This window comes from Oncorhynchus gorbuscha, linkage group LG22 (assembly GCF_021184085.1).
Source record: "Oncorhynchus gorbuscha isolate QuinsamMale2020 ecotype Even-year linkage group LG22, OgorEven_v1.0, whole genome shotgun sequence".
NCBI lineage: Eukaryota > Metazoa > Chordata > Actinopteri > Salmoniformes > Salmonidae > Oncorhynchus > Oncorhynchus gorbuscha.
In genome coordinates this window covers 47583736-47597515 of record NC_060194.1, presented here as the reverse complement: position 1 = coordinate 47597515, position 13780 = coordinate 47583736, and positions in this window count along the sequence as shown.

Sequence of the window (13780 nt, the reverse complement as noted above, 5' to 3'; positions counted from 1 at the left end):
GATTCTACTAAGTGGTGGCCAAACAACTCCAGTTGGGTCTTAAAATATCCCACCACGGACACCCACTGGGCAGGGCTTTCAGAACCCATTTTAAAAAACACAGACTGGACTTGATATCAGATAAAACTCAAATTAATAAACCCACTAACTAAGAATAAGAAGTGGGTGGAGCAAACAGGAGAAATACCAGGTAAAGGCTCCGTTCAACAACGTAAAGACCAGGAGAAATACCAGGTAAAGGCCTCGTTCAACAACGTAAAGACCAGGATAAATACCAGGTAAAGGCCTCGTTCAACAACGTAAAGACCAGGAGAAATACCAGGTAAAGGCTCCGTTCAACAACGTTCAACAACGTAAAGACCAGGAGAAATACCAGGTAAAGGCTCCGTTCAACAACGTAAAGACCAGGATAAATACCAGGTAAAGGCCTCGTTCAACAGTGTAAAGACCAGGAGAAATACCAGGTAAAGGCTCCGTTCAACAACGTTCAAGAATGTGGGTTACGTAAAGAGCAGGAGAAATACCAGGTAAAGGCTCCGTTCAACAACGTAAAGACCAGGATAAATACCAGGTACAGGCTCCGTTCAACAACGTTCAACAACGTAAAGACCAGGAGAAATACCAGGTAAAGGCACCGTTCAACAACGTTCAACAACGTAAAGACCAGGAGAAATACCAGGTACAAACCCCGTTCAACAACGTAAAGACCAGGAGAAATACCAGGTAAAGGCTCCTTCAACAACGTAAAGACCAGGATAAATACCAGGTAAAGGCCTCGTCAACAACGTAAAGACCAGGAGAAATACCAGGTAAAGGCTCCGTTCAATAACGTTCAACAACGTAAAGACCAGGAGAATTACCAGGTAAAGGCTCCGTTCAACAACGTAAAGACCAGGATAAATACCAGTACAGGCTCCGTTCAGCAACGTTCAACAACGTAAAGACCAGGAGAAATACCAGGTAAAGGCACCGTTCAACAACGTTCAACAACGTAAAGACCAGGAGAAATACCAGGTACAAGCCCCGTTCAACAACGTAAAGACAAGGAGAAATACCAGGTAAAGGCTCCGTTCAACAACGTAAAGACCAGGAGAAATACCAGGTACAGGCCCCGTTCAGGAACGTAAAGAACAGGAGAAATACCAGGTAAAGGCTCCGTTCAACAACTCCAAGGGAACACGCTAAACACAGGTGTCGCTCTTCTTCCTGACATTTCTTGAACATGTAGCAGACGCCCTTATCCAGCTCTCTTACAGTAGTGAGTGAATACAGTTTCATACTGGTCCCCTGTGGGAATCGAACCCACAACCCTGGTGTTTGGGAAGCGCCGTGTTCTACCAACACGGGGAGCACTGAGCCAATAGCTCCTAAATATCAGCTGTGTCTGCACAGAAGAAACTGGACAACAGGTGAAAGCACATCCTGACCAACGAGGATGATTCCAATCAGTACACCACACCCAAAGACAACCAACGAGGATGATTCCAATCAGTATGCCACACCCAAAGACAACCAACGAGGATGATTCCAATCAGTCGCCACACCCAAAGACAACCAACGAGGATGATTCCAATCAGTCGCCACACCCAAAGAGGATGATTCCAATCAGTACGCCACACCCAAAGACAACCAACGAGGATGATTCCAATCAGTACGCCACACCCAAAGACAACCAACGAGGATGATTCCAATCAGTCGTCACACCCAAAGACAACCAACGAGGATGAATCCAATCAGTCTCTCGCCACACCCAAAGACAACCAACGAGGATGATTCCAATCAGTACGCCACACCCAAAGACAACCAACCTTGAAATAGGGCCGTTGGTCTGGAGTAAGACTAGACAGGGTTAAACAGTGGAATGGTTGGTGGTTGTTTTTTTTTTAGAGGCTCTTACTAGTTGGCAGAGCAATTTTCCTCTTTCCCCAATTTCTCCAAATTGGTATTTTTGTGTCAAAGAATATAATGTCGGAAGGCAGAGAACGGCGTAGGACCTAAAAGTCGGATTCAATTCACCAATCAAAATCCCCCGCAAAAAATAAATAAGAAGAAGAACCTCGAAATAGAAAATGCAATGGAGAGAAAAACCCAAAGCCTGTAACAGCCGAGCCAGTTGGATAACACTGGCGTTCCCGTCCACTCCATGGACACACTGTGGACGCCATTGATAGATAGTTCACAACAGAGTTTCTCCTGTATCTGACTAGTTGTGGCCTCCTCATTTATATAAAATACTTTGACAGCATCCAGACTACAGTAGCAGGGTTCTTCAACTTCAGTCGGGCTCTGAGCCTAGTGGTTAGAGTGTAGAGGTGGTTGGGTAGCCTAGTGGTTAGAGTGTAGAGGCGGCAGGCTAGCCTAGTGGTTAGAGTGTAGAGGCGGCAGGGTAGCCTAGTGGTTAGAGTGTAGAGGCGGCAGGGTAGCCTAGTGGTTAGAGTGTAGAGGCGGCAGGCTCCTAGTGGTTAGAGTGTAGAGGCGGCAGGGTAGCCTAGTGGTTAGAGTGTAGAGGCGGCAGGGTAGTCTAGTGGTTAGAGTGTAGAGGAGGCAGGGTAGTCTAGTGGTTAGAGTGTAGAGGCGGCAGGGTAGCCTAGTGGTTAGAGTGTAGAGGCGGCAGGGTAGCCTAGTGGTTAGAGTGTAGGGGTGGCAGGGTAGCCTAGTGGTTAGAGTGTAGGGGTGGCAGGGTAGCCTAGTGGTTAGAGTGTAGAGGCGGCAGGGTAGCCTAGTGGTTAGAGTGTAGAGGCGGCAGGGTAGCCTAGTGGTTAGAGTGTAGAGGCGGCAGGGTAGCCTAGTGGTTAGAGTGTAGAGGTGGCAGGGTAGCCTAGTGGTTAGAGTGTAGAGGCGGCAGGGTAGCCTAGTGGTTAGAGTGTAGAGGCGGCAGGGTAGCCTAGTGGTTAGAGTGTAGGGGTGGCAGGGTAGCCTAGTGGTTAGAGTGTAGGGGCGGCAGGGTAGCCTGGTGGTTAGAGTGTAGAGGCGGCAGGGTAGCCTAGTGGTTAGAGTGTAGGGGCGGCAGGGCGCCTAGTGGTTAGAGTGTAGGGGTGGCAGGGTAGCCTAGTGGTTAGAGTGTAGAGGTGGCAGGTAGCCTAGTGGTTAGAGTGTAGAGGCGGCAGGGTAGCCTAGTGGTTAGAGTGTAGAGGAGGCAGGTAGTCTAGTGGTTAGAGTGTGGAGGCGGCAGGGTAGCCTAGTGGTTAGAGTGTAGAGGCGGCAGGGTAGCCTAGTGGTTAGAGTGTAGAGGTGGCAGGGTAGCCTAGTGGTTAGAGTGTAGGGGTGGCAGGGTAGCCTAGTGGTTTAGAGTGTAGAGGCGGCAGGGTAGCCTAGTGGTTAGAGTGTAGAGGCGGCAGGGTAGCCTAGTGGTTAGAGTGTAGAGGCAGCAGGGTAGCCTAGTGGTTAGAGTGTAGAGGTGGCAGGGTAGCCTAGTGGTTAGAGTGTAGAGGCGGCAGAGTAGCCTAGCGGTTAGAGTGTAGGGGCGGCAGGGTAGCCTAGTGGTTAGAGTGTAGAGGTGACAGGGTAGCCTAGTGGTTCGAGTGTAGAGGCGGCAGGGTAGCCTAGTGGTTAGAGTGTAGAGGTGGCAGGGTAGCCTAGTGGTTAGAGTGTAGAGGCGGCAGAGTAGCCTAGCGGTTAGAGTGTAGGGGTGGCAGGGTAGCCTAGTGGTTAGAGTGTGGAGGCGGCAGGGTAGCCTAGTGGTTCGAGTGTAGAGGTGACAGGGTAGCCTAGTGGTTCGAGTGTAGAGGCGGCAGGGTAGCCTAGTGGTTAGAGCGTTGGACTAGTAACCGGAAGGATGCAAGTTCAAACCCCCGAGCTGATATGGTACAAATCTGTCGTTCTGCCCCTGAACAGGCAGTTAACCCACTGTTCCTAGCCGTCATTGAAAATAAGAATTTGTTCTTAACTGACTTGCCTGGTTAAATAAAGGTAAAATAAAAAAGTCCTGGAGAGCTGTGAAGGATATTTGTTTCAGCACTGCTTTAGCTCACCTAATTCAGTTAGTAAAGGCCCAGATAGATTGTTTTCATCGTGATTGCAATAATTGATCACGATACCCGAATTCACCCTAGAAAGTTTTGGAACGAGTAACAAACTTTCTTCAGGAGAGATTCACTCCTTAATCGTCCCTCTGTCATGTGTAGTCTCTGTTCTGTTCTCCAGCTCTCTAACATCTCTCTCTATCTCTCTCTAACATCTCTGTTCTCTTCTCCAGCTCTCTAACATCTCTCTCTCTCTAACATCTCTGTTCTCTTCTCCAGCTCTCTAACATCTCTCTCTCTCTCTCTAACATCTCTGTTCTCTTCTCCAGCTCTCTAACAACTACCTCTCGAACATCTCTGTTCTCTTCTCCAGCTCTCTAACATCTCTCTCTCTTTCTCTCTAACATCTCTCTCTCTCTCTGTCTCTATAACATCTCTCTCTGTCTCTCTCTAACATCTCTGTCTCTCTCTCTCTCTCTCTCTCTCTCTCTCTCTCTCTCTCTCTCTCTCTCTAACATCTCTGTCTCTCTAACATCTCTCTCTCTTTCTGTCTCTCTCTAACATCTGTCTCTCTGTCTCTCTCTAACATCTCTGTCTCTCTGTCTCTCTCTAACATCTCTGTCTCTCTAACATCTCTCTCTCTCTGTCTCTCTCTAACATCTCTGTCCCTCGAACATCTCTCTCTCTCTGTCTCTCTCTCTAACATCTCTGTCTCTCTCTCTAACATCTCTCTCTCTGTCTGTCTCTCTCTAACATCTCTGTCACCACCATCACCATCTCCATCTCTCTCTAACATCATCTGTCTCTCTCCCCACTCTATCTCTCTCTCACTCTCTAACATCTTTCTCTCTGTCTCTCTAACATCTCTCCTCTGTCTACCAACATCTCTCTCCACTCTCTAACATCTCTCTCTCTGTCTCTCTAACATCTCTCTCTCTGTCTCTCTAACATATCTGTCTCTCTCTCTGTCTCTCTAACATCTCTCTCTGTCTCTCTCTAACATCTCTCTCTCTCTCCCCCTCTATCTCCATCATCACCATCTTTCTCTCTCTCTCTGTCTCTCTAACATCTCTCTCTATCTCTGTCTCTCAACATCTCTCTCTCTGTCTCTCTAACATCTCTCTCTCTGTCTCTCTAACATCTCTCACTCTCTGTCTCTCTGACATCTCCATCTGTCTCTCTGACATCTCTCTCTGTCTCTCTCACCACTAACATCTCTGTCTCTCTCCCCATCTATCTCTCTTTCTCTCTCTCTCTGTCTCTCTGACATCTCATCTCTCTCAAACATCTCTGTCTCTCTACCCCCTATCTCTCTTTCACCTCTCTCTAACATCTATCTCTTTCTCTCTCCCCCACTATCATCTTTCTCTCTCTCTCTCCAACATCTCCATCTGTCTCCCCACCCCCACCTCTCTATCCTCTCTCAATCTAAGACGTGTGGTAACTCCTTAAGCACCCAGTTTAAGGTCCATCTTCATTCCGGACCAGATCTCTTCAAGTCACCATTGAACTCTCTTTCACTGCTTAGCTTTGCTTTGTAGAGAGCCGGAGAGGAGGTGTATAGGAGGACCAGGGGGTGGATCACCACCAGGAGTGGAGGAGAGGAGGAGAGGAGGATGAGTGAAGGAGATCCCAAGGAGGAGGACAGGGTGGAGAGGGGGAGTGGATCATCAGGAGAGGAGGAGGAATGGCTGGAGAGGGGGATTTGATGGAGAGGAGGAGATGTGGAGGAGTGGAGAGAAGGAGACTGAGGAGGAGTGGAGGAGGAGGAGGAGCATCAGAAGGAAGGAGGTGGAGAGGGGGAGCGGAGGAAAGGAGGAGTGGAGACCAGGAGTGGAGATCAGGAGGATGGAGGACCTTGGAGGAGGAGGGAGGATCAGAGGACCATGGAGGAGGGAGGAGGACAAGGATCAGAGGGATCAGGAGTGGAGGACCATGGTGGAGAGCATCATCATCACCAGGACTGGAGAGGATCAGAGGAGGAGTTGAGGAAGGAGTGGAGGAGAGGGGGAGAGCAGGAGGAGAAGAGGTGGAGGAGGAGTGGAGGGGTGGAGGAGGAGAGGAGGAGGAGGAGGAGAGGGGGAGTGGAGGAGAGAAGGACCTGGTGCCACTTGATGATGGAGAGAGGACCTAGAGAGGATAGAGTCTGCACTCACCAATCACGACACTGTTGTTGAACCTGCCTAATACCATTTCCAGTCATCAACCATCATCACCACCACCATCATCATTATCATCATCACCATCACCACCATCACCACCAACATCATCACCACCACCATCATCACCATCACCACCATCACCACCACCATCATCACCATCAATAACACCAACACCACCACCATCATCACCACCACCATCATCATTATCATCACCATCATCACCATCACCACCATCACCACCATCATCACCATCATCACCACCACCATCATCACCATCATCACCACCAACACCACCACCATCATCACCATCATCTCCATCATCACCACCAACACCACCACCATCATCACCATCACCACCATCATCACCACCAACACCACCACCACCATCACCACCACCATCACCACCACCACCATCACCACCACCAACACCACCACCATCATCATGATCACCACCAACATCATCCCCACCACCATCACCACCACCATCATCACCACCACCACCATCATCACCATCAATTACCACCATCATCACCATCACCACCACCATCACCACCATCATCCACCATCATCCACCACCATCACCACCATCACCACCACCATCATCACCTCCATCAATTATTATCATCAATCCCACCATCAGTCAATCAGGCCCATCAGTCTATCATCTAACCCTACAGTCTATCATCTAACCCTACAGTCTATCATCTAACCCCACAGTCTATCATCTAACCCTACAGTCTATCATCTAACCCTACAGTCTATCATCTAACCCTACAGTCTATCATCTAACCCCACAGTCTATGATCTAACACTACAGTCTATCATCTAACCCTACAGTCTATCATCTAACCCTACAGTCTATCATCTAACCCTACAGTCTATCATCTAACCCTACAGTCTATCATCTAACCCTACAGTCTATAATCTAACCCTACAGTCTATAATCTAACCCCACAGTCTATCATCTAACCCTACAGTCTATCATCTAACCCTACAGTCTATCATCTAACCCTACAGTCTATCATCTAACCCTACAGTCTATCATCTAACCCTACAGTCTATCATCTAACCCTACAGTCTATCATCTAACCCTAGTCTATAATCTAACCCTACAGTCTATAATCTAACCCCACAGTCTATGATCTAACCCCACAGTCTATCATCTAACACTACAGTCCCCAAAGCCAGTCAATCATTAACAGTCAGTCTATCATTTGGATTATTAAAAAAAGCATCAGTTTTCATCCAGCTGTTTTAAAAAAATGTCACTAATCAAGCATCTGTTTGGAACACATTCTTATTTACAATGAGTGCCTCTCATATTTTAAACCCGGGGTGACTGGGCCACTTTATCCCCATGCCACCATCATCATCATCATCACCCACCCTATTGGACTCCCAATCACGGCCGGTTGTTATACAGCCTGGATATCGAACCAGGTGGTGATTGACTCCTCAAGCACTGAGATGCAGTGCTTTATAAGGAATAAGATAATGATATATGTTTCTATTGGGGTGAAACAACCCATTTCTTTTTCATGGTGTTGGTGCCACCAGGTATTCCATTGGTCTGGAGCCCTGCCACACCAATAGTGTAATATAGAAGAGTGCCCTGTAATATCCCTAGAAGGGTACTGATAATATCCTGGAGGTACTGTTATATCCCTAGAAGAGGTAGTGCAATATCTCTACAAGAGGTAGTGTAATATAGAAGAGGTTCTGTAATATTCCAAGAAGAGGTACTGTAATATCCCAATAAGAGGTAGTGTAATATCCCTAGAAGAGGTACTGTAATATCCCTAGAATAGGTACTGTAATATCCCTGGATGAGTTGTACTATCCTAGAAGAGGTACTGTACTATCCCAGCCAGAAGAGGTAGTGTAATATCCCAAGAAGAGGTAGTGTAATATCCTAGAAGAGGACTGTAATATTCCTAGAATAGGTACTGTAATATCCCTAGAAGATGTTGTACTAACCTAGAAGAGGTACTGTACTATCCTGTAACCCCACAGTCTATCCCTAGAAGACTACAGTACTATCTCTAAAGCCAGTCTGTCTATCCCTAGAAGAGGTAGTGTAATATCTCTAGAAGAGGTACTGTAATATCCCTAGAAGCAGGTAGTGTAATATCTCTTTTAGAAAAGGTACTGTACTAATCCCTAGAAGATACTGTAATATCCTAGAAGAGGTAGTTAATATCCCTACAAGAGGTACTGTAAATCCCTAGAAGCGGTACTGTACTATCCCTAGAAGAGCCAATGTTATATCCCTAGAAGAGGTACTGTACTATCCCAGAAGAGGTAGTGTAATATCTCTAGAAGAGGTAGTGTAATATCCCTAGAAGATGCAGTGGTACCCACCCCGTTAGCCGTGCTGACCGCCTGGTAGTAGATGCTGTAGCTCTTCTGCGGCAGTGGGGGCGTTCCAGTATCCACCGTAGGTCTTGTTGTCTCCCACAGTGAAGGGTTGAGGAGCCTGTAGCCCTACCACACCAGAATAGTGTAATATTCAGGACCGTGGAGTTCTGTAATATCCCTAGAAGAGGTACTGTAATATCTCCCTCCTCGCCCTCCGAGGCCTGTCCTCTTCTACCACCACCTGGTATGCACTGATCTCTAGAAAGAGAGGAGAGTAATATTCCAAGAAGGGGCTGTAATATCCCAGAAGGGGTAGTAAGGAGAAGAGTTGTACTGCGAGAGGGGGAGAAGGAAGGGAGATCCCTAGAAGAGGTACTGTAGATCCCAGAAGGAGGACTGTAATATCCCAGAAGGAGGGGAATATCCCAGAGGGGGCAGAATATCCCTAGAAGAGGTAGAAATATCCCTAGGAAGGGGTACTGTAATATCCCTAGAGAGGGTGGAGAAGGAAGGGAGAGAAGAAGGAGGGGAGATATCCCTAGAAGAGGTACTGTAGAGATCTCAGAAGAGGTACTGTACTATCCCTAGAAGAGGTAGAATATCCTAGAAGAGGAAGTAATATCCCTAGAAGGAGGTAGTGTAATATCATGGAGAAGGAGGGGACTGTAGGGGGCAGAAGGAGGGAGAGGGTAATATCCCTAGAGAGAGGTAGAAGTAATATCCCTGAGAAGGGTAGGAGGGGAATATCCCTAGAAGGGTAGGGTAGATCCCTAGAAGAGGTACTGTTATATCCCTAGAATGAGGGGAGAGGGGGCAGATCCCTAGGAGGAGCGAGGGGAATATCTCTAGAAGAGGGAAGAAGGAGGAGAGAGGGGGAGAAGGAGGCGAGAGGGGGAGAAGGAGGGGAGAGGGGTGGAGAAGGAGGGGAGTGTGGAGAAGGGAGAGGAGGGGGGAGATTCCAGGGAGGGGGAGACCAGGCGAGAGGGGCCAGAAGTCTCCCAGAGAGGCGGAGAAGGAGTTGAGAGGGGGAGAAGGAGGAGAGAGGGGTGGAGAAGGAGGGGAGAGAGGGGAGAAGGAGGGCAGTGGGGAGAGGAGGTGGAGTTCTGGAGAAGGAGGGGAGAGGGGGCAGAAGGAGGAGAAGAGGGTAGAAGGAGGCAAGAGGGGGAGAAGGAGGGGAGAGGGGTGGAAAAGGAGGGGAGTGGGGGAGAAGGAGGGAGAGGGGGAGAAGGAGGGGAGAGTGGGGAGAAGGAGGAGAGAGGGGGAGAAGGAGGCGAGAGGGGGGAGAAGGAGGGGAGAGGGGTGGAGAAGGAGGGAGAGAGGGGGAGAAGGAGGGGAGAGGGGGAGAAGGAGGAGGAGAGGGGAGAAGGAGGGGAGAGGGGGCAGAAGGAGGAGAGAGGGGTAGAAGGAGGCAAGAGGGGGAGAAGGAGGGAGAGAGGGGTGGAGAAGGAGGGGAGTGGGGGAGAAGGAGGGAGAGGGGGAGAAGGAGGGGAGAGTGGAGGAAGGAGGGAGAGAGGGCAGAAGGAGGGGAGAGAGAGGGGGAGAAGGAGGGGAGAGGGGTGGAGAAGGAGGGGAGAGAGGGCAGAAGGAGGAGAGGTGGAGAAGGAGGAGAGAGGGGGAGAAGGAAGAGAGAGGGCAGAAGGAGGAGAGAGGGTGGAGAAGGAGGGAGAGGGGGCAGAAGGAGGGAGAGGGGGAGAAGGAGGAGAGAGGGGTGGAGAAGGAGGTGAGAGGGGGAGAAGGAGGGAGAGGGGTGGAGAAGGAGGGGAGAGGGGGCAGAAGGAGGAGGAGGGGGAGAATGAGGGGAGAGGGGGCAGAAGGAGGAGAGAGGGGGAGAAGGAGGGAGAGGGGGAAGAAGGAGGAGAGAGGGGAGAAGGAGGCGAGAGGGGGAGAAGGAGGGGAGAGGGGTGGAGAAGGAGGGGAGTGGTGGATAAGGAGGGGAGAGGGGGAGAAGGAGGAGAGAGGGGAGAAGGAGGCGAGAGGGGGAGAAGGAGGGAGAGAGGGGAGAAGGAGGCGAGAGGGGGGAGAAGGAGGAGAGAGGGGTGGAGAAGGAGGGGAGAGAGGGGGAGAAGGAGGGCAGTGGGGGAGAAGGAGGGGAGAGGGGAGAAGGAGGGGAGAGGGGGCAGAAGGAGGAGAGAGGGGTAGAAGGAGGCAAGAGGGGAGAAGGAGGGAGAGGGGTGGAAAAGGAGGGGAGTGGGGGAGAAGGAGGGAGAGGGGGAGAAGGAGGGGAGAGTGGGGAGAAGGAGGAGAGAGGGGAGAAGGAGGGCGAGAGGGGGAGAAGGAGGGGAGAGGGGGGAGAAGGAGGGGAGAGGGGGGAGAAGGAGGGCAGTGGGGGAGAAGGAGGCAAGAGGGGAGAAGGAGGGGAGAGGGGTGGAAAAGGAGGGGAGGGGGGAGAAGGAGGGGAGAGGGGGAGAAGGAGGGGAGAGTGGGGAGAAGGAGGGGAGAGAGGGAGAAGGAGGGGAGAGAGGGGGAGAAGGAGGGGAGAGAGGGGGAGAAGGAGAGGAGAGAGGAGAGAAGGAGGGAGAGTGGGGAGAAGGAGGGGAGAGGGGGCAGAAGGAGGGGAGAGAGGGGGAGAAGGAGGGGAGGAGAATATGGGGGATACATGAATACAGTATTCAAGAATAAACAAAGCAGATTTCAAAAATAAATTATTTGTTTAATTTTAAAACTAATTTGTTTTAATTTGCTTACCAAGAAACCCAGTTAAACCTGTAATACTTTATCCTTAAAGGGACATTTCTAAAACGTTGGTGTTTGGTTTCTGTGGTTTCACTTCAACATTGGGGGGACTAGACCACTGTGGTTTCACTTCAACATTGGGGGGACTAGACCACTGTGGTTTCACTTCAACATTGGGGGAACTAGACCACTGTGTTTTCTGTGGTTTCACTTCACCATTGGGGGGACTAGACCACTGTGTTTTCACTTCAACATTGGGGGGACTAGACCACTGTGGTTTCACTTCAACATTGGGGGGACTGTGGTTTCACTTCAACATTGGGTGGACTAGACCACTGTGGTTTCTGTGGTTTCACTTCAACATTGGGGGGACTAGACCACTGTGGTTTTCACTTCAACATTGGGGGACTAGACCACTGTGGTTTCGCTTCAACATTGGGGGACTAGACCACTGTGGTTTCATTTCAACATTGGGGGACTAGACCACTGTTGTTTTCACTTCAACATTGGGGGACTAGACCACTGTGGTTTCATTTCAACATTGGGGGGTAAGTCGCTCTGGACTAGACCCACTGTGGTTTCATTTCAACATTGGGTGGACTAGACCACTGTGGTTTCATTTCAACATTGGGGGACTAGACCACTGTGGTTTTCACTTCAACATTGGGGGGACTAGACCACTGTGGTTTCTGTGGTTTCACTTCAACATTGGGGGGACTAGACCACTGTGGTTTCATTTCAACATTAGGGGGACTAGACCACTGTGGTTTCACTTCAACATTGGGGGGGACTAGACCACTGTGGTTTCACTTCAACATTGGGGGGATTAAACCACTGTGGTTTCATTTCAACATTGGGGGAACTAGACCACTGTGGTTTTCACTTAAACATTGGGGGGATTAAACCACTGTGGTTTCATTTCAACATTGGGGGAACTAGACCGCTGTGGTTGTAACTCAGTATTAGGAAGGTGTTCCTCATTTTTTGTACACTCAGTGTATCAAGACAAAATGGTGAATTAAGACAGAGAACACTGAGGAGAGCTAGTATTTTATACATTCAGTATTAATGAGGACAGACATCTGGGAAAAGGTCATTAGAGGCAGAGGGAGGCACTAGTAGTTAACATAGACTTATGTAATTTAATCAACTATATTTATACACTGTTCATTTTATATTCCCAGATAACCTTTCAAACACACGTTTTCCAGACAAACCTGGAATATAATTAGACATATTAGAACATCCTAAAGTCAGATTACCATTCTGTTTATAATCATCTTTATGGTCGATTGGTTGTTGGCTGTAGCTCGCAGCGTATGGCCTGACCTCACTGTGCTGTAGTCTAGAGCATAGGCTCAGAATTAGAATTAGAATGTTGTTTATTTGTTTGTTCCAACATGGGTTTGTGTCAAAGTTACATTGTTGCAATTACAGTGGAAGTGATGATGTCACAATGGCATCAAAAGAATGTCCCATGAGGAATCCCATGAAAGTGGGAGGAGGACCAGAAGCTTAGTTGAAAAAGTATCAAATATATATATTTTTAAATGTATAAGAGCTCACTATTCCACTGCTCGTTTTAAAGATTGATTGACGTTTCTAGCTTAACTCTCTAAGGTCGATGCCTGCACCGCCACAGCAATCTAATTAGCATAATAAAACCATCCCCATAAAAATCTGTCAGGTTAACATAGGGATATCTTGTCCGAACAGTTTGGGCAACAGACTAATATGAAAGGTGAGACTCTCACGAACATGTACAGTACCAGTCAAAAGTTTGGGTACACCTCCTCATTCAAGGGTTTTTCTTTATTGTTAATATTTTCTACAATGTAGAATAATAGTGAAGACATCAAAACTATGAAATAACACATATGGAATCATGTAGTAACCAAAAAGTGCTAAATTTATCTAAATATATTTAATATTTGAGATACTGTACTTCAAAGTAGCCTCCCTTCAACAAGATGACAGCTTTACACACCCTTAGCTTTCTCTCAACCAGCTTCATGAGGTAGTTACCTGGAATGCATTTCAATGAACATGTGTGACTTGTTAAAAGTACATTTTTTGAATATCTTTCCTTCTTATTAACACGTTTGAGTTGTGTTGTGACAAGGTAGAGGTGGTTTACAGAAGATAGTCCTATATGGTAAAAGACCAAGTACATATTATGGCAAGAACAGCTCAAATAAGCAAAACGACATTCCATCATTACTTTAAGACATGAAGGTCAGTCAATCCGGAAAATGTTAAGAACTTTGAAAGTTTCTTCAAGTGCAGTTGCAAAAACTATCAAGCGTGATGAAACTGCCTCTCATGAGGACCGCCACAGGAAAGGAAGATCCAGAGTTACCTCTGCAGCAGAGGATACGTTTATTAGAGTTAACTGCACCTCAGATTGCAGCTCAAATAAATGCTTCACAGAGTTCAAGTAACAGACACATCTCAACATCAACTGTTCAGAGGAGACTGCGTGAATCAGGCCTTCATGGTGGAATTGATGTAATGAAACCACTAATAAAGCACACCAATAAGAAGAGACTTGCTTCGTTTTTTTTCTTCCCAACAGCCGTGTCTTTATAAGATGCAGAGTAGGTGAACAGATGATCTCTGCATGTG